Here is a 19,912-nt window from a genome sequence, read left to right as displayed (position 1 = left end):
GGAGACTGAAATGGGAAAACTGCAATCTGTTCTTGGTTTGCAGAAGCTTCTGTTCAATTCATTTACTGAACAGTGAATCTTCTGCACTACAGCATTAATGAGAACACATACAAAAAGCTTTCAAACTTAAACAAAGAAATGGCTGCTACTTTAGGGTATTTTCAAGCATTTTCCAGAGATTAACGTATGAGGCAGATGCTAGAATACCAGCACACAATACTTTAATTTAGTTCAGCATCTCTGCAGGCAGTGGCTTCTCTATTACGACTAGCTCCCAGAACACAAGAGAATGTTATTGCAGGGCACTGTTAGATTAAAATCCCCAAATAAGCTGTTAGACTTTACACACATCAATCTTTTGTAAGTACAATAAGGCAGATTTAATTGGTTTTGCTTTCATTTTATAACAAAATGTTATTATCTATTATATAAGAAAGCTATTTAAAAAAAGACCCATGGAAAGGATTAGAAAGCAATTCCATAAGCGATAAAATAGGGGCAGAGAGTTATTATGGAAGAATGTCAGCAAGTGCATAGCTAAGGTTGTTTACTCAATGCCAAATAATCATCTTTGGAAGTTGAAATAATAAACTTAAATAGTTTCAAATTGAGGCTTGCAAGAAATTGAGGGGTTATTGAAGAAGCAGAGGAAATTGGAAGAAAAAAACCCCAAACATAAACCAAACCCACATAACAAATATTAACATGATGATGACGAATGTTTTATCTAAGCTAGTGAGGATGAATAATGCCTGGCCAATAACTTGGCTAGCCTGATCTGCAAAGCTCAGAATGAAAACCAGCTTCATGGAAACTGAGGTATTTGAACACATGGTGCCAGTTTGAACCCCAGTCAAGCCTGAAAAAAACATTTACAAGCTGGTCTTCTGTGAACACCACTTCAGATGTTGTGAATTTCTAGAGTTGGAAAGGATGTTCGACAATGTGGATGAGTGAATATAGAAACGTTCAATCTTATTTACAGCTGTGCAATTATTCAAGACTATTTTACACAGAGCTTTATCCTGTTGTACTGCTAATGCTCAATATAGTCTCTATCTGTAACAATACCCACACATCTACGTATAAAAATACTTCAGTTCAAAGCCTCAAGCACTGCAGCTAAGGAAGAAGGTCTGTGCCTCAAAGTGACCTGTCCTTTTCCCCAGAGGGGCAAACAATACACAGGCAGATACACGCATGCAGCCCACTGGGCTGCATTTTTGTTAGAAGTGTTTTAACCTTTTGCTGGGCTTCACTGTCAGTTACAACTTCTGAGAACATTTTCAAGTGGGAAGATATTAATTAAAAAACAAACAAACCAACCAAAACAAAAGCCCAAACCTGTATTAAATGATATAAAAAAAAACAAACAAAAAAAACCCCCAAACCCCCCCACATTTCAACACCTTTCTCCCAGAAGGTCTTCAAGCTCTCCAGCAGGACTGCTGGTCAGGTCCGAAAAGTGCACGCAGATGACAGGACCTGAAAATCTGAGCTTTTACTTCAGTAAAGAAGTTTCCATAAAATCGTTTCACCTGATTGTAGACTTCAGGCCCAACATGGAACAAATTAACATAGCTCTGTAACTTATTGGGCAGCTGACCTTCCGGTGACCTACCAGAGCAACATAGTTTCAAGAGTGACATTTTCTGCACTCAGAAATCCATACAAATAAGTTAAATTCAGAATGCTTCGTTTACCTGTGTCCATTCTGGATCTCAAACTCTTGCAATATTTTTTTATTTTTCACCTTCTGAGGGCTAATATAACTCTTGTTCTCTGACTTCTGTCTCTCTGGCATGTTTTCTCCCCAGCTAAATGGGTTGCCTCCTCCTCCTCCTCCTCGCAGAGCTTACAAAGATGTCTGTGCACACTCTTCCTCCCTCTTTGGCAGCTCTGCTGGCTCTAATTTCCATAGCAGGAAACTCACCTCACTAATAAATCAAAGAGCTCTGGAAGAGGTGACTCATGACCTTCCTGTAAGTGGTTAAAGTAAAAATGGACTACGGTCATTTCTGTGGTCTCCACTGTTCTTTTCTTTAAGCTCTACTCCCCCCAGCCCCATGCTGTAGATTTTATCATCTCCCTGAGTTATTTTCAGCTTTTAGTACAATATATTAAATCTTTTCTGCTTGCCTTTGTCATGTCATTTGATCCTGCTTTCCTCCACTATGTGCTGCATTCACTGGTCTTCTGTCTCATTAGAGTCTCTTCCTCTATTACTTTCTCGCCAGGGGGTCACATCATGGAATGGAATGTCACCTGGAATGTCCCTCTTTATTCAAATGACCAGATTTGCATGTTTTATGCAATAAAACCCAAACATCCCCAATATATAATGAATTTTCTTCCAGCCTTACGGCAGGAATGCACATACTTCCAAATGTAAGCCTGTCACCCCCAAAGTGAATTTTGATCATATGAGAGGTATGAATCCATAGCAAGCTGCCAGTCCTGTGTACATGTGCATGTTATGACCAAACTGTCATGCAACTATGGGATCAGAACTGATTTTTGGTCACATTATAGGCATAGGGTTGTAGCATCTAGCCCTTGAGGACTTCCAGAAAAGGTTGTACAGCTGTAGGCAAGAGGACAGGCACCACTTTTTACAGAAACAGCAAAACAGCTCTGCAAATGGAGTTATGTTTATGAAAAAATAATTTCCAGATTTAAAATAGAAAGCAACTCTTTCTTTTTTTTTAAATACAAACAACCAGCAGATTTAACAAATCACCATGATCCTGTATTGACAATGAAGACTCCCGAGCTGCTTCACTATTTAATGGCTCCAAATTCTCTCAGAGTTAAGCTCTGCTACTACGATACCATCTGCTAGTGCAGATATACCACAAATTCCCGAGGAAATTATCAGAGCTACCTTCAAGCACAAAGCTCTGCACTGGTGGATTCCCATACAGAGTGCAGTCTGAGTTTGCACTGCACTGCATACAGGAACATTAATGCACTTTCTCGTGTTCAGGCACAGAAGAGGAACATCATTAGTTTGTTTCCAGAATCTAGATCCTATGTTAAAGCACAACCAAACAAAACTCCAGCATATAAAAAGGGAAGTTTATGACAGCACAGCAAAGATTTTCTGCTTGTTTGTTTTTACTGAACTGAGATCAGTATTTTGAAGTTGAAACATTGCTTTTCAGTGAATGAAAGCCAAGCCAGACAGAAGAGTTGTTCTTAACAATAGAAGTTATGGGCCAAATCCTTAATTGTTCTTGGTTCTGGCTTCCGAGAAAGTGAAACATATCCAGCCAGCCAAGACTTCAGCCTCACCTTACTTGGTTTAGCCAGGACATTACTACCCTTAGTTGTCTCTGCTTCCAAACAGAAAGCATGACTCCACTGCACATAGCGGTCTCAAGAGATACAGTGGTTTCCCGTGACCAGAGGACAACCTGCAGCTTAAGCAGGCCTGGAACTGTACTAGCTGCCATGGGACTGACTCATGGCCCCAAAGCCAAGGACACAGAAAAGCAATGTGAAAGTATACCTGTGCCCTTCATCATGCAGTGCCAACTCCCTGTTCAACCCAGGATCTGTCTCTCTTGGCCTCCAATCCTGACACTCTTGCTCCATTCAGATTCTCTTTGCTTTGGGGATTTAGCCAGCCCTCTAACATTTCTTTGATTTGAGTTTTTAAAGCAGTCGCTGAGAATTCCTTTCCATCTTTCCAGATTTGTAGGGTTATTATTTATCTTTTCCATTTGATTAACCAGCTGAAAAATCAATACTAGTGCATTTTATCACGGTTTCAGAGGAACCCTCCGTTGTGTTGTGCTGCTATTTTAGGAACTAGAGCAGTTTGTGAATCTCTACAAGTAGTTTGGCAACCTGCTTTTTCTCCCTTCGCCCTCCCTTTTGTTTTGGACACAACACAGGAATCTTTCTGTGGCTCTGCATGGAGAAAATTGATATAAAACAGCTTTGGTCAATTTTATGTACTTTTTTTCTGTCAAGAAAGTTAATACCATGGAAAAAACTTGTCAGAAGGATCAAATGTTTATGCGCGACGTCATGCTGCTTTGGTGTGCCAACTCTCCAAGAGTCTATAAGGAAGCCAGCCAGACGGGCTCTGAAGCCTGCACCCTGACCCCAGTGACCTCTTAATTTTTCAAAGTTTATCTAGCCCCATCCCAGCAGTACTTGCACTGAAACCGATCCCCCCTGCTCCTGGATTTTTGGCAGAAGGGGACTTCCTTCATATGGAAAAGTGTTTAATACCAATTTAATGGTCTGTCTAGCCACTGTAAACCCCCAACCCCCTCCCTGCATCTCCCACTGGCAAGAAACAGTGAAATAATATGCTTGAAATAGCCCTAATTCTTTTCCTCAGTGTGATAGTTGTTTTTCTAATAAGCAATTTTTTTTGAAAAAGCCATAGAAGAGAAACTAGCAGCTACAGAGTTAAATGACATCTCTAATAAAGTCCTTTTTTTTTTTTTTTTTTCCATAAGATTGTTTTTTGGTTGGTTTTTTTTTTTCACTATCTCCTCACTTATACACTTGCACAGTCAGGAATGGGCACCAGCAGAACCAAAAAGGTTTCCATTTTAAGTCATCAGACTTGCTAGCACCAGAAAAACAAATCACATTTATGCAAATCCACTTTATGCCAAAAAAGTCTAAGTAAAAGTTTATCTTTGGTTGTAAAAAGACAGACTTTCTTGGCACAATGCCAAGAAAATGCTAACAAAGCAGCTCATAAAAAGGAAATTGAGAGATGCCACGGTTTTCCTAAAGCAATCAGTTTGGGACTGTAAGAAAGGTGTGGGTTCAAAGGAAGCTGGGACTGTCCTCTGAGATAAGGAAAAGTCTGAAACTTTGCAGCAGGGTGGCTGTGTCAGGGGACGAAGCGTAGCCTCATGCATCCCCTAGTGTCAGAATGGGGAGAATTTCAGCTGTGGAGCAAAATGGCAGGCCAGAACCAAGTGATAGATGCAACAAGTTAGCTTGGCATGACGCAGATCTTTGAAGAGCTCTAACATCATTTTAGTCAAGTCATTACATTAGAACAACATACCCTTATGCACTTAGTGGCCGCAGTAACAAAAATTGTTATAATAGTGATTTCATTTGCTTTCTATCTTAAAAAAAAGCGCCAACCACTCAATCCCCCAATGCTAAACTCCTTCAAAGGTGAAAAGCCTGTGAATATCAGCTACTTCCTGCACCTTAAGAAGAAATGTCAGAAAAGTCCATCTGAGAAAACAGGAAGGAACATTACAGTCTGCAGTCTACACATACTCCCATTCAGACTTAAACCACTTAATTTTCCAGGAAGGGGGAGGCACATTTAGGTAGGAACATTGAACAAAACCCCATAGGTTAATGGCAATAAGCTGCACTATGTTGTGCTGAAATGCCATAGGGCAACATTTTGCATAGGGATGTGAAGGATTTGATGTCTTGCACTGCTGCAAAGGGTAATCTCCTTTAGCCCTTTGCAGCAATACAACATATGGAAAACAATGGAAGGAAGAATGTAAACATTCATATGGATTCTGTTTATAACATTATTTAAGTTAATGTTTTCTTGAGTGAATAAAAAAACCCAACTAACTGAAAAGCTAATCTAGAGTGACTGCTGTTTTTTCTCTCTCTAGAAATACAAGTATATTCTAATAACTTCAAAAGTCAGAGAATCTGATGCTGCCAGTCAAGTGACAGCAAGGGAGGTACTAAGCAGGATCTCAGACAAAGTCTTACAATTCCCATCATCCCCTATACTGCCACTCCATTAACATGTACAGCACCTTCCTGCAGTTGAAAAAAATCCCATCAGGTTGACAAGACCAAATGGTTGCACTCCAAAATATTATGATATTGTACCACTTTTTCAGCTCTTTGGGAGTGGTCAAGAGGGAAAAGTACCATATCAGCCTGTTCTACAGCAGTCCCAGAGCTGATGTCCAGCCCACTAGGCTTCAGTCTGAGTCCCAGTCTCAGACTGAAGCCCAGTAATCAAAATAAACATCGTTCCCTTTCATATGGCTGCCAGAGGTGAACTTTTTCAAAAGTGGAGAAATGAGAGAGATGGGAAAGGGAGGAGAGCATGAAGAAACACAAAGTTCAGTTGGAGCTTTCCTGATGTCTCCAGAGGACACATTCTGCACAGCTCTGGGGAAGGCTGGTCTTCACTGTAAGATCCATTGCTCTATCTCATGGTTTTGAGCTCTCAAGCAGTGCCAACACATCAGGAACTATAGCTTTCAGGAAGGAATCCAGACTTTATTTCTTTGGCAACAAACAATATGCTCATCCCTAATTCCCTTTCTACATACCACTTGGTGGAACAGCCCTGGAATTATGTCAGTCTCAACGCACCATATGTGCTGCTAAACATGGCACAACTCACACACTCTGTAACCACAAAGAATCTGAAGAGATGAGTGAGGGACCTTTTCTGAAAAATGGCTCCCAAAGATCAAAGAAAAATCAAAGTTTCTTTGGAAAAAACAGGTTATGATACATCATGATGCAAGTTATCCAAGACTATGAAAACACCCAAGCAACTGTAGCTGTGCAACTGTGTTTTTTTTTAATTTCTCTAAATCCATTGCATTGGGTAACTAATGAAATATGAGGAAGGGGGCAAAACATTATGCTTGAGGGTGGTTTGGAAGTTTATAGAAAAAATGTGCAATTAGTTACTATATATTTGTTCAATACTTCTGAAATATGGTTATGGTACTATGCAAACAGAACTACTATGCTTGCTTCTTTGGGGTCCTATAATTTAGCTTACAAATTGTTCAGCTGGACAGTTTTCCCCACTCCCATCCTTTCACTGTGAAGTGCTCTTTTCTTACCCCCAGAGATCAAAAAGATGTTTTTTGTGGTTTGCTGTTCCATCCACATTCCCTCTCCCTCCTCTCTTCCTTCCTTCCTCTACCCTCACTGCAACACATCACCCAGCAGCCTCAGGCATGAATCACTCGCACAAACACACACCAGCCACCACAGTTCGGATGAACTTATGAAGCCAGTATCCTGCTCTGGACATTACCTTGCATCTCAGCAGCTCCCTGGCTCTCACTTCTGGTGGACTGAATTCACTACTAGCTTGGCAATTGGTGCCTGCGTGTTTGTCTAATTTTAAGGTCTGATTTTGATTCTGAATCAAATCAAGTACCTTTGAGTACTTGATACAACAGATAAGAATGAATCTAGTAGGTAAACTATAATTTAGGGAAAAGTCTCCTGATTCCTCCTTTCCTGGACTCTGCTGCCATCTCATTCCCACATTGCCTTGGCAAGGCTGAAATTACTTGTTTGATCAGGACAAGACAACAGCTTTGTTTTCCAAACCAGAGGATTCTGGTGCAGCTGGGGAATAAAAGGACAGACTTCATTTTACACGGGCATCAAATACAAAAAACACTTCTCAGAGTGGAATATCCTCCCATTAGGCTAACTCAGGGAAACTTTTACCAAACATTTTAAAATAAATGAGTTATAGCTTTTTTCCTGGCATGTTACTGGATACTGGTCAACTAAGAGCTTGGATCAAGACCAGCTACAGCAGATCATGACAGCTCTCACCTATTGCTTGTTTTCTTTTTATCCCATCACACAAAACAGGCTTGCACACATAGAGGTTTCCTCACAAGCATTTGTTTTCCATGCATTAATATATAGACATCTGTACTATTTTGCCTGTGAGGTTAGCCAGTCAAAAAATAACATAGTCTAAGCAAAACCTGCATTGATATTTGTCTGCCTTTTCAGGCAGGTTGAATGATTTTTTGAAAGGCATGATTAAATATTATTTGTGAACCATTCTGTAAATAATCCTTGCACACAGTGCATTGCAGTATTGAATATTCAAATTCTCAGCCATTCTGGCTAGACTCTCAGGTACATGGTATGTTTTGGGCTTCCCCTGAGGATAAGCAGAACCTTCATCTCCATTTTGAGTATTCACAACTATATATTTCAAATTCAGCGTCACAGATAATTCTGTTATATAACACTGTTGAATTTGTTGTCAAAGTAAATGGCCCTGTCGAGACCTTCCCTTATATTTATTTATGCAAAATAAGTTTTTGAGGAAGGAAACAAAGGAACAGAGTTAAACAGAATTAACAGTTAAAAATATACATTTTAAAGCTCAGATTTATTTTTTCAGCTTTGTATTAAAAATGCCAGAAAACTACAGTATGTATGAAGACAAGGACAAATAACTCAAAGTATCATGAAGAAATCAGCAACTGAGTGTATATAAACACCTCTCAGTTTATGTGGAGAATACATGACTATACTTGACATGAAGAGGTGTGTTTGGAACGCACTGTCACTTCCACAGGAAGTCCCCCAATTCCTGCTTCAGGATTTTTCATTCTACAGCACATGTGGATGGCATTGTCATTGCCCTGCTCTTCAGCTTGCTTAAAATTGTTTACAGTGTATTATTACTTCACTGTTAATAAAGGACACAGTACAAGAGCACTGCCAAACAGTATTTTTGGTGGGGCAGTAAAGGTTTTAATTACAAACACATGAGCTAAAAAAAACCAAACATAAACAAAACCATAAACAAACAAACAAAAAAACCCACCACACAACTGTCAAGGGACAGGTTTATTTTCCCAAAGGAACATCTGTTACTAACACATCTCATGAAAATACATGCATTAAACCATAAGTCCAAAACAGAACCTGTCTTCAAAGACTGCTCAATAAAAGCCTACAATCCCTGGAAAACCTGTTATAAAATCCCCAGCAACCCATAGGCTTGAAGAGAACCATTTCCTCTGTATACAGTGCAGCTCTTCAGAACTGGAGCCATTTGGCAGTGATCTTGCAAAGCCACAAAAGGATGGGAATTAGCCATGTCAGCATCTTCCTCGGCTGCAGAACATAGCTCAATCCTTCACCCTGCCAAAAATCAGTTGTAAAAGCCAGCGTGACAGCCTAGAGGAAGGTAATCCTCACCAGCTGTTTCCAGCTGAAGCCAACCACATCAGTAGCACAGCAAGCACCAACATGCATCAACTAAGAAGCTACCTGAGAAGCAGTAAAGATGAAGTCTGATTCCAGGATCAATAAAACGCCTCCAGGATGCTAACAATATTTAGTTCACTTCAGCTAGCTGATTCAATAGGGATTGTTGCAATGTGCTGGCCACATATGGCAGCAGGTTATCAAGGACTTCAATACTGGGAATGGGAAATTCTCATCAATCCATCACCTTTGGAGAGTGAAGAAAAAGCCTAACTATTCTTACACAGAACTGCTAACCAGAGTAGCACAGCCTAAATAGATTTCAAACCTTGATTAATAACTAGATTCTATTAATAGGTAGGCAAAAAGGGTGGGGGTTTTTCTCCTTCTCTTCAGTGTGTCACAGCTACTACGTGCCCACACATGCTATGAGGCATGTGCAGCCTGTAGAGAAATACTGACCTAGGCACAACAATTCACCAGTAATTCACACCATGTTCAGTTAAACTTGGGAGACTGAGACCAAACAACCTGTCTTGTCTTTCCAGTGCTTTTGTTCATATTAACTTCAAGGATGTCAGATTTGTTCTTACTTGTTCATCTTAACTTCTTCCTTTACACATACTGAAACAACAAAAGAGTACTGTAACATACGTGTAGAAATGATGAAGGCTTACAGCTGTCATCTAAATATTTTTATTGAAACTATAATTAACTGTTTCTAAGAGCTTGGCTTTACTACAAAGATAGTAAGTCAGAATAAGAGTATTAAGTTTCCCGTTATCAATCAGCAATTTCTGTTCTAATGTCGCAAAGTGTACCTCTGAGGCACCCTCTCTTCTTACTGCTGTTTTGCTCAAGGGAAAAAGTGATGGCTTTTTCTTATGTTATGCACCATTACACCACACAGCTTAAGCTACATGCTTATGCTGTACTAAATGCACCATTCTGCTAATCTACAGAGATAACTAAATTTAATTACATTAATAATTGTTGTGGTTTAGTATGGTGCCAAAATTTACCTCTTAGCTTGTTAGACCTACAATTTAATTAGGAGCAGTGAATACAATCTTAAATGAGTGATATTATCTAAGCAATTATTTAAGGGGTTTTGCTGTTGTTGTTTCTGCACCACCTAAACAAACTGAGCTACTTTCACTGCACTAGTGAGAAATGAAGCTGTAGCCCAGACACTTGTGGCATGAGGAGTAGATCTCTTTGGATCCACTGGCATCAGTCTTGAGGGCCAGCTACAATATAATAGTTGCAATAAGTGCCAACATTCAAGATTACTGGAAGTTTATTTTCATCTGATTTGTGCTAAACCCACGCTAGTCCTTATACCTCAGATAAATTCAGCCCAGGACCTAATATTTACCAATTCTCACTCTCACCTTGAGCTTTTTATTTCTGATACAGGACAGGCAAAAGCCTCTGTCAGGTTCTTTCCTCCCTAACATAACCAAATCTCCTTAATTCATTTGAATTCAAACTAAATCCTTTTTATCTCAGACATGAAGATGATAAAGCATGCTTGTCATCCTCTTGCAATGAACACAACCTTAAGGTTGAGCAAGCCCTGATTTTAGCCAACTGGTAATCGCTGTTCATTCCTCTACATTTATTTTAACTATATTACCCATATTCCATAAATGTCACCCTTATAGCCAGGAGAAAAAAACAACAACAAAAAAACCCCAAACCCACAAAGTTCCTTAATATCATCAGTCACCGGGGTTGGGGTTTTTGTTGTTGTTGTTGTTGTTTGTGGGGTGGTTTTTAGTTGGTTGTTTGGGGTTTTTTTTGGGGGGGGGGGGGGGGGGGGGGGGATGGACGGGGGTGTACCCTCTTGTAGCTTACAGGCCTATGCTTGACTTACAACATCTTCCAGGTTAAAAGATGTGTGTTCAAAATATTTACCAATCATCCTTACGGTACTAGAACATGCTTACGAATGTTTTCAGTTTTACAGAATGAATAGTCTGTAGAATCAATAAAGCAATCCACCATGAAGCTTAATTAACTCTCTCTCAGAACTGCACTTATAACAACATCCATGCATCAGAAAAACAAGACTAAAAAAAAAATCAAGGCTCAAATGTTCACACCAAAATACATAGTGTCCTAGTTTCAGCTGGGATAGAGTTAACTGTCTTCCTAGTAGCTGGTACAGTGCTATGTTTTGAGTTCAGTATGAGAAGAATGTTGATAACACTGATGTTTTCAGTTGTTGCTAAGTAGTGTTTAGTCTAAAGTCAAGGATTTTTCAGCTTCTCATGCCCAGCCAGCAAGAAAGCTGGAGGGGCACAAGAAGCTGGCACAGGACAGAGCCAGGGCAGCTGACCCAAACTGGCCAACGGGGTATTCCATACCATGGGACGTCCCATCTAGTATAGGAACTGGGGAGTGGGGGCGGGGAATCGCCGCTCAGGGACTAGCTGGGTGCCGGTCGGCGGGTGGTGAGCAATTGTGGTGTGCATCACTTGTACATTCCAATCCTTTCATTATTGCTGTTGTCATTTTATTAGTGTTATCATTATCATTATTAGTTTCTTCTTTTCTGTCCTATTAAACTGTTCTTATCTCAACCTATGAGTTTTACTTCTTTTCCTGATTTTCTCCCCCATCCCACTGGGTGGTGGTGGGGGGAGTGAGTGAGCGGCTGCGTGGTGCTTAGTTGCTGGCTGGGGTTAAACCACGACAATAGGAATGGTGAATTACAGTAAAGTACAGAAACAGTATTCTGGATATGGAAAACAAACAGATTATTAATTGTTTGCTATGCTTAAAAAAGAAATGTATTTTAAACCAAATACATGTTACAAAACCAGCTATGAAGCTGACCACTAGTATGTGTAGGTGACATATGCCTGAACCAGATCGTTAATGTCTCTCCTGTAAGCGTGCTTGTTTGATTCCTGCAGCAATAACTCAGTCTGTTTCTCAAAGTGAGACTTAATAGGAAATAAAAGGAAGTAAGAAAAATGTTCTTTGCCAGCAGAACAGTTGTGATTTCTCACTCAGCCAACATCACATTAGCTAATATTACTCCAAGTGGCTTTTCAGTTCTTCATTGGCATTACTGTAAGTCTGACAATAGAAAAATAACGCAAAACAGAGCCTGAAGCCCATACATGGCAAGAAGTCATCTTACTCAAGCCAAAAGGAGGCATGTTCACCAAATTAACATCTTGCTCTGCCTCAACTGCAAGTGGCATGCCATTTCTGGGGGCATTTTAAAGAATATATGCAACTTGCACAATGGCTGGTGGAGAGCACAGCTTCTGTGCTTTTTGCATCATATCCCACTACAACCCATGCAAAGCTGTCTAGATTGCTAAATAAAATAATGACAAGGATATTGAACATCTGGAAGACTGCAGGCCTGGCAGAGGATTGACGTATTTTACATTTCAAGATAATGACCTACAGTTTTATGTGCTATCTTCTGGCCACTACCTAATTGCTAAAGACAGAAACATGCCATCACCCAACATACCTCATCAGTTATGATTACAGGAGGATTTCTCAATAATTTCTTAAGATCAAGAGCATGATTTATTGAGTAATTACAATAGAAAGTAGTCTCCCTATTTTCACATTTGAATTCAACAATGTGTTATTTCTTAGTAGTGAACATCTAATACTAATGATGAACATGTGAGGTTCCACAGAAATCCCATTTTCAGAAACAGATCTCAATTGGCTTTGAAATCACAATCTTTTAATGTATCTCAAAAGTTGGACAACCAAATACTACTAGGTGTTTCTGAAAATCTTGTTTCTGTTTCATGATTACATGGATAATCACATCTAATTGATATCTCACAGTGTGTAAACAAAATGTTCATTAGTAAAATATAAGACTCAAATCAAAACAGATCAGAAGTATTCTTATAGAAGTAAAGCAACTCATCAGACTTTACATTTCTTCTACTGGTTATGAAAAAATTGGCAAGTTTCAGAAAAGAAGGCTGAAATTTGATGTGCCTGAATAATTTACATGTTAGAATCTGGGGAACTGAGCTGCAACTTGCATGAAAAACTGAAGGAATGCAAAACCACTCAGGTACCAACTGCGGGATGAGTTTCAAACAGGCTCTGAAAAATAACATTACTCAAGTGAATCATTGCGTCAAGCATATCGTTGAAGACAGGGCAAAAGGTAACCTATGAATCAGAAAATCTCACTTTAAAGCCAATTCCATGCACTTTGTCCAACTCCTATGTATTTTTTGAAAAGGAAGGTAGGCTTATATGCAATCGCAGTCACTGTACAGTATCTCACAGGCTTGTCCCAAGACGTGTGCTCTAAGTAGATCAGACTCATTACACAGTAAGCATACAAGTATGGGTACTAAGCCTGTTGTTTACCGTAAAAGCTCAGCTCAACCAAAATGCATTAAAGGGAACTAAAAATTCAAACCCAAATGTATACCCAAATTTAATCCTGCTTTTTTTTTTTTTCTAACATGCTTAAAAAGTGCGTGTTGAATGTTCTTGGAGTCCAGATACGCAAACATGTATAGGAAATCCAGATTTTGTGTCTTTGCATGGTCTTAAGTCCATTTACCAACATACAAAATTATACAAAGTTTTCTCACAGCTCTGCACCACACTGTGCAGCATCAACTCCTGAAATGTTTAGGAAAATATTCAATAAAAAAAATCAGGTTAAGCAGCTACAACTCCTGTTTAATTAAATGAATTTCTTCTCTTGCAAAAACTAAGGTCTGTCTGTACTGTTTGGATTGATTTTTTCCATACCCCATAGTGTTACACTAGAATAGCTTTCACTGTTTCAAGTGTGCCATTTACCTCACAGGGTTAAATAAATCTACTAACACATTATTTCATTAACAAGTTTTCATTATTTGTGCCTTGTCTAAATTGAAAGTAAAGCCAGTGTAATGAGGATCAGCTACTGCTCACTCCACTTAGCTGATTTTATGGACACCGTTTTCATACTCATTCTGACTTCACATCGTAACGCTGCAGAACTCAGATACATGCAGGTAATGTGCAACTGCCAACATTCTCAGCATTAGTACAGTGACAAAATTGGTATGCAAGTGTTTCTCAATAAAGGCAGAACAAAGAGATGATTTTGACTGTATACTGCTTAATTAGAATTGGCTCTCCCAAGGGAAAGTACAACCCCTGACATTTCACCTGAAGGCAAATTCCAGGATCCTGTACAGAAAAGCTCATCAGGGGAAATGAGGCACATCCTGTTTACTTTTCAGCTCACTTAGCTCATTAACAGCTACACACACAGACACCTCGCCACATTCGGCGTATTTTATGCATTTCTGCAATACAGGTTTCTAGGCATATTAATATCAGTTTGGGAGGTTTTAGGGTGGTGTTTGAGTTGTGGGGGGTTGTTTGTTTGGGGTTTCGGGTTTTTGTTGTTTTTTGTTTTTTTTTTTTCAATTTAATGCCTATGCTTTTTAAATAAGTTTTTGTCTCAAAAGAATATTTGATTGTTATTCAATAAAAGGTCTAAACCACACATGAAACGAGTAACTCAGAGGAGTGGATGTTATGACACAGTCCTCTTTCTAATATCTCTCTAGATACCACTGACAATAAATGCCTTGCTTGTAGCAAGAATTCCAGCTTTGTTTGTTTTTAAATAATGATCACACTTTTTTTTAGTGTTTCCTGAAAAGGCACCTAAGAAACTAGGATCTTTTAACATCACATTATTTAGTGCAACAATTCTGGGTTACATTCCGTTTCAAAGTCAAAGGCTAGCCCATGATCTGACCAAAAAATAAAAAAAAAAACCAAACAACCAACCCTGTGAAAAAGAGGGTTTACTTTGTCTTTTCTCCAAAAGCAGTAGTCCCCTTAAACATGTCTGTCTTGATCTGAATGCAGGCAAAAAAACCCTAAACCAAAACTCTTTTCAAAAGGAAAATACGGCAAACACACAAAATTTAGTTAGTACCACAGAACTAACACTTCGTATTTGAGCACCAGCAATTTAGAGTATGTACTCCTGGACCATACCTCACTCCTCTCCCTCTTTTCCCTCCTTGTAGTCTTAGTGCTCTAATGAAACACGTACAATTACAGAACCATAGTCACCATTTTATTTTATCCAACAGAAATGAATTATGCAACTGGAATCACTACCCTGCTTTATCAGTCCAGATGACACACACTGTTAAATTAAAACCAGCTAGTGCATTAGAGCCCAGGGGAATGCACTGCCTGCATTAGGGTCACTGAGACAGCTGACATTAACAGTGCTGTGAATAACAGGTTTTGTAAACTGGTGAATAAATCCATTCGCTAATCTGTGACCATGTAAATTTTTCTCAAAGCTGAATGAAGAGATGCTTTGCTTTCCCTTCCCATTAAGTTTTATTTTGCTGAGGCCCATAGCATACTCACTAGAGTCTCGTCAACAGCTGTTTTTTCTTTTAAGCTTGCCCTGCCACTTTGGGATCTGAATTTTTGCTGATAAAGTGTAATAGAAGCTGCTTCCTGCTATACCACAGCAAAACAGATGTTGTAAAAGTTGTGGTAGCCCTAAAGCTGGTCTCTGTAGCAAAATCTGTTTCAGGCTAACTTTTCTTCTGTCACAAAATCACACATTATATTTGGTTTTCTGCTTGTTAATTGAAGTAGGCATCAAATAAATATTTTCACTGAGATTTGGCGGGGGGTGAATGGGGTTTCAGAAAGCAGTGGTGTGAGAATGAAAATACAAACTGGATATCAAAGAAACTAGGACAGGAAGGTGCTCAAGTAGTCCCTGAGTTCACCTTACTACTCCCCAGGCACAGGCATCACTGCCTATGGCACTCCTGGCAGATGTTTGTCAAGCCTGTTCTTACAAAGCTGAAGTGATTCCATAGCAGCCCTAAGCAATCTCTTCCAGTGACTAATTATCCTTACAATTGCAAAGTTTCCCCTCATATCTAACTTTTAATCTCCTTTGCTTTAATTTAAGCTCATCAGTTCTTGTCCTGTCCCCAGCGGACATGAAAAAACATTATTCTCTTCCTCCAAACAGCAGCCTTTTGCCTACATCTTCCCAGCCTTCTTTACTTAACCTCTAGACTAAACAAACTAAATTCTTTCAGTTGCTTTCATAGTTCGTGTTTTCTTTTATCATCCTTATTGCTCGCCTCTGTTCTCTCTCCATGTGATGAACATCTTTTTTGCTGTGTGGCATCCAGGGTTGGATATGCAGTCTAGCTGACACGTGAACCACTGAGTAAAAGGCTTTCCTCTTGTATTTAACATGCAATACTTCTGAAACTTATGTTTTTACAGATGATGCTTATTCCCCTGCCCCCCCCCCAGTTTCCATTTTGACCCAACTAGTTCAGGATTTGAAACTAGCTGAACCAGTTAGATTGGATGTGCAGCTGAGTTAGAGCCTCAGTGAATAATCCTACTCTGAAGATCCAAGTAGCTTGTGGACCACACCGTATACAGCGTAAGTTTTAGGATCCTAGAAATCTCCAAGCAATGCTGAAGAGTAATGAAATCTATTCTCTACACACAGACGCACTTTTATTTATATATATTTCAATTCTCTTTAACGCAGTTTGCACTGTTCCGTGCAAACAAACTGTTCTGATTTCTCAATACTATCTTAGTAACTCCAGGAAGAAGCCCCTCAACTTAGCTTGTAGTGACATACAAGACAGGAGGACACTAACAGGTACATGGCACATTTGGTGTATTTATGTCATTTGCATCAGCACAGATGGCCCATGAGAAAAAAACCTGTATAGCAGCATGCATTTGGTATATTCCAAGTCATGAACCAGGAAGGAAAGAATTGCATAATTCCATCCTGAGACAGAAATGGAAAGTAGACTAGTCAACAAGAAGAAATTCCTAAATTATAATTCAGGACCTGAAATAACATCTTAATGTCTGATTGGAGAGATCAGAAAGGAGGAAAAAATGCAGCTTATCCTAGAACTGGAGAGCCAGCCAAGGCAGACATCTTCAAAAGACCCTCAAGAACCATCTCTGTTTTCCTGTTTATGCTTCATCTATTTCCCTATCTGTCTTTTCGTGTTCACCGTTCTTGTACTAGAGTCTTACAGGTGAACCCCTTAACCCACATACGCTGTGGGACTTAAAGCAAGGCTGCAATTCTGTCACTGGCATATTTTCCACATACTTTCTCAAACCATGGCATGAATAAGCTTCTTGCAATCATTGACTGTTAGGAGAATTCATTTCCCTTTATAACCGAGAAAACAAAACAAGAATTATTCATCTGCTTTCACATGCCAGAAAAATGTTTCAGTAAGATACCCATCTATATGAATCAGAGATGGAGATTCTTTGAAGACTTACTACAAAAATCTGCATCGTATCACACTACAGCTAAGTGTAAGGCCTGTAAGACATTGTTACTGCTTTTGAAAAAATATTTCTATTACAAAAAGTCAGTTACCCCGTACAATGTTCCCACCAAATACTCCTATTGAAACAGACTCTCTTGCAGAAAATAAACAATTACATAAATCTGAGGATAAAGCAATCAAGTCGTTAATCCACTGACATAAAAGATAATATGAACAAAAATTACAAGATTTGTAGTTCATAACCCAAAACATTTCTACAAAATACCATGCATCTCTATACAGCGAGGCTACAATCCCCCTCCCTGTGAAGTCATCAAGCAGTTTACATTGACTTTTGCTGGTACAGAAGTTCACCTACTAAAACAAGCTAAAAATTGTAAAGGCAGGCTCCCAATCAGCTCCTGAAGAACATGAGAGAGCAGACCAGAGGCAAAATTGTGAAAGTAGCTGCATGTTAGAAGACAGTTCACAATTCAGAAGGGAAAACACAGGCAGAGGAGGGACCCCTGGGTTCTACAGGCAGCCCTGACAGCATGCCCCAAGCACACTCAACTGTGGTAAAAAAAAAAAAAAAAAAAAATCAATAAATATGCACACATAGCCATTATTTTGTCTTAAAACACACAATTCTCATGTAACTAACGTAGAAAACAATGGGCTTTTTGTAACCCTGACAACTCAGGGAGTCTGAGTTTTAAACTCAAAGAGCTCAGTCGCAAAGTGCACCTTTTTCCAGCCTGAGGTAGCAGAGGCTGGGAATGGAGATCAGCACTGTCTCAAGAAGATTATGGCAGCTGGGCAAAGAGGTCCCATTTTTATGAAAATGAATAGAGAGCCTGTGACCTGTGAGTATAGTAGGGAAACCAAAGTGCCTGTTTTTCCTATTTTTCAGCAACAGGAATCATAAAACACCCAGAGGCTGTATGGCAGGAGGTAACCAGAGCAGCCTGGTGAGCGTCCAGCTGGGGGGAGTATTCCCCCAGCTGTGTGACAATATGTCTTTATAAATGACAGCCTTTCATGAAGTAATTATAGCTAAAATCTTCTAGTCTTGCTGGAACAGGCTACTACTATAGTAATTCTCAAGTAAGATAAAGAGCACTAACTCTACTTATCACTGACATTAAAACCCTGGTCTAATTAGAGCAGACAGACTAACGCAGATTAACACAATTGGATCAAACTGATCCTGTGGAAAGCAAGGCCTTTTAGAGGTAACACACTGTTCACTTCCAGGGAACACCATCGAGTTAGACATAGCCACACTAAAACTGCTCATTTTTTCATGACAACAGTTCTGGACTGAGCACAGTGCAATTTCGATGTACACAGGAAGAAAAAGAGGGGTTCTCAGGATATTTACTACTTTAGTTTGTGCATATCATTTCTTTCCCAGGTCCTTAGTTATTTTAAGTGGTAATTGTATGTTTCAAGAATGTTTCAAAGGAGGCCATTTAAAAATAAATAAATAATTTTTTCCTCTCTGAAATGGATCATGTTTCTCTTTTTTCAATATACACTAAAAATGTTTAAAAATTGTACACTGAGTGAAAAATAAGTTCAAGAATATCAAATCGTTTTGGCCAGACTTTGCAAGGGTAGATTTGCTGAGAGATACAAAACCTTAAACAAAGACTTAACGGATTGCAACTTCATGCAACAGATCCTACACGCAGGTTAGTAAAGGAATTTAGCTGGTACAGTAATCAATACTGACCGCATGCTTCTCCATTTCTAAGATATCCTACGCTTGTTTAAAGCGCTTCTACAAAGTGGAGCTTAATACTTTTGCCAGTGAACATGTTGCCATCGGTGCCAACAAGAGGAATTCCTGCCAGCTTTTCTAGCTCTCAAGAAGGTAAAGCACACCAGTGTGCCAGAGAGAGCATATGTATAAAAGAAGACTCAGCCATCTCGTCAATTATCCAGGCAGTATTCAATGATAGGTTAATGTTCAGCAAAAAAATCACTAGTTAAAACCTGATCCTTTTTCACATTCTCTGTAGTGCCACTGACAGCAGCCATTGCAGGCACAATTTTAGATATTTCACATGAAGAAAGACTATCACAGTGTTTTCATGTTGCACAGGGAGCCTCTTTCTTCAGGGTCTCTCAAAAAGAAATTGGGATTGAAGATTTCTTTCATGAGGCTACAAAGATCTGTCTTCCAGCGCTGACCAGGTGGCCTTGAGAGGATTTAAGATCATCCTGACCTACTTTCCAATTTTTACTTTTAATTAACGATCCACATTTATTCCTGACATCATGCAGTTCACTTGAAAGTCATTGGGATTACCATCAGACATTAACTTAGGCAAGCAGAAGAGGCTGATTAACAATTATTTCAGTTTTTAAACACCGAGGAAAATATGAGTTGTTAAATTCTGAGATCTCCGATCTCCACACCCACGCAGGGGCCTGTCAGCCTTAACAGAGCTTTGCACGGTGGGGAAGAGGAACAAGTGCTCTCCTAGGCACAGCCAATTCCAAGTTTGCATCCCAAGAAATGACAAGTTTCTGAAAACAGTGATTCTGCTCAGACCTGCTGTCCTTTTCTATCTTCTTGCTCACTTTAAATTGCGCTTAAAGTTTTAACTCAG

The sequence above is a fragment of the Aquila chrysaetos genome, chromosome 5, assembly GCF_900496995.4.
Source record: "Aquila chrysaetos chrysaetos chromosome 5, bAquChr1.4, whole genome shotgun sequence".
In the NCBI taxonomy this organism is placed as follows: domain Eukaryota; kingdom Metazoa; phylum Chordata; class Aves; order Accipitriformes; family Accipitridae; genus Aquila; species Aquila chrysaetos.
This window is presented reverse-complemented; position numbering follows the sequence as displayed.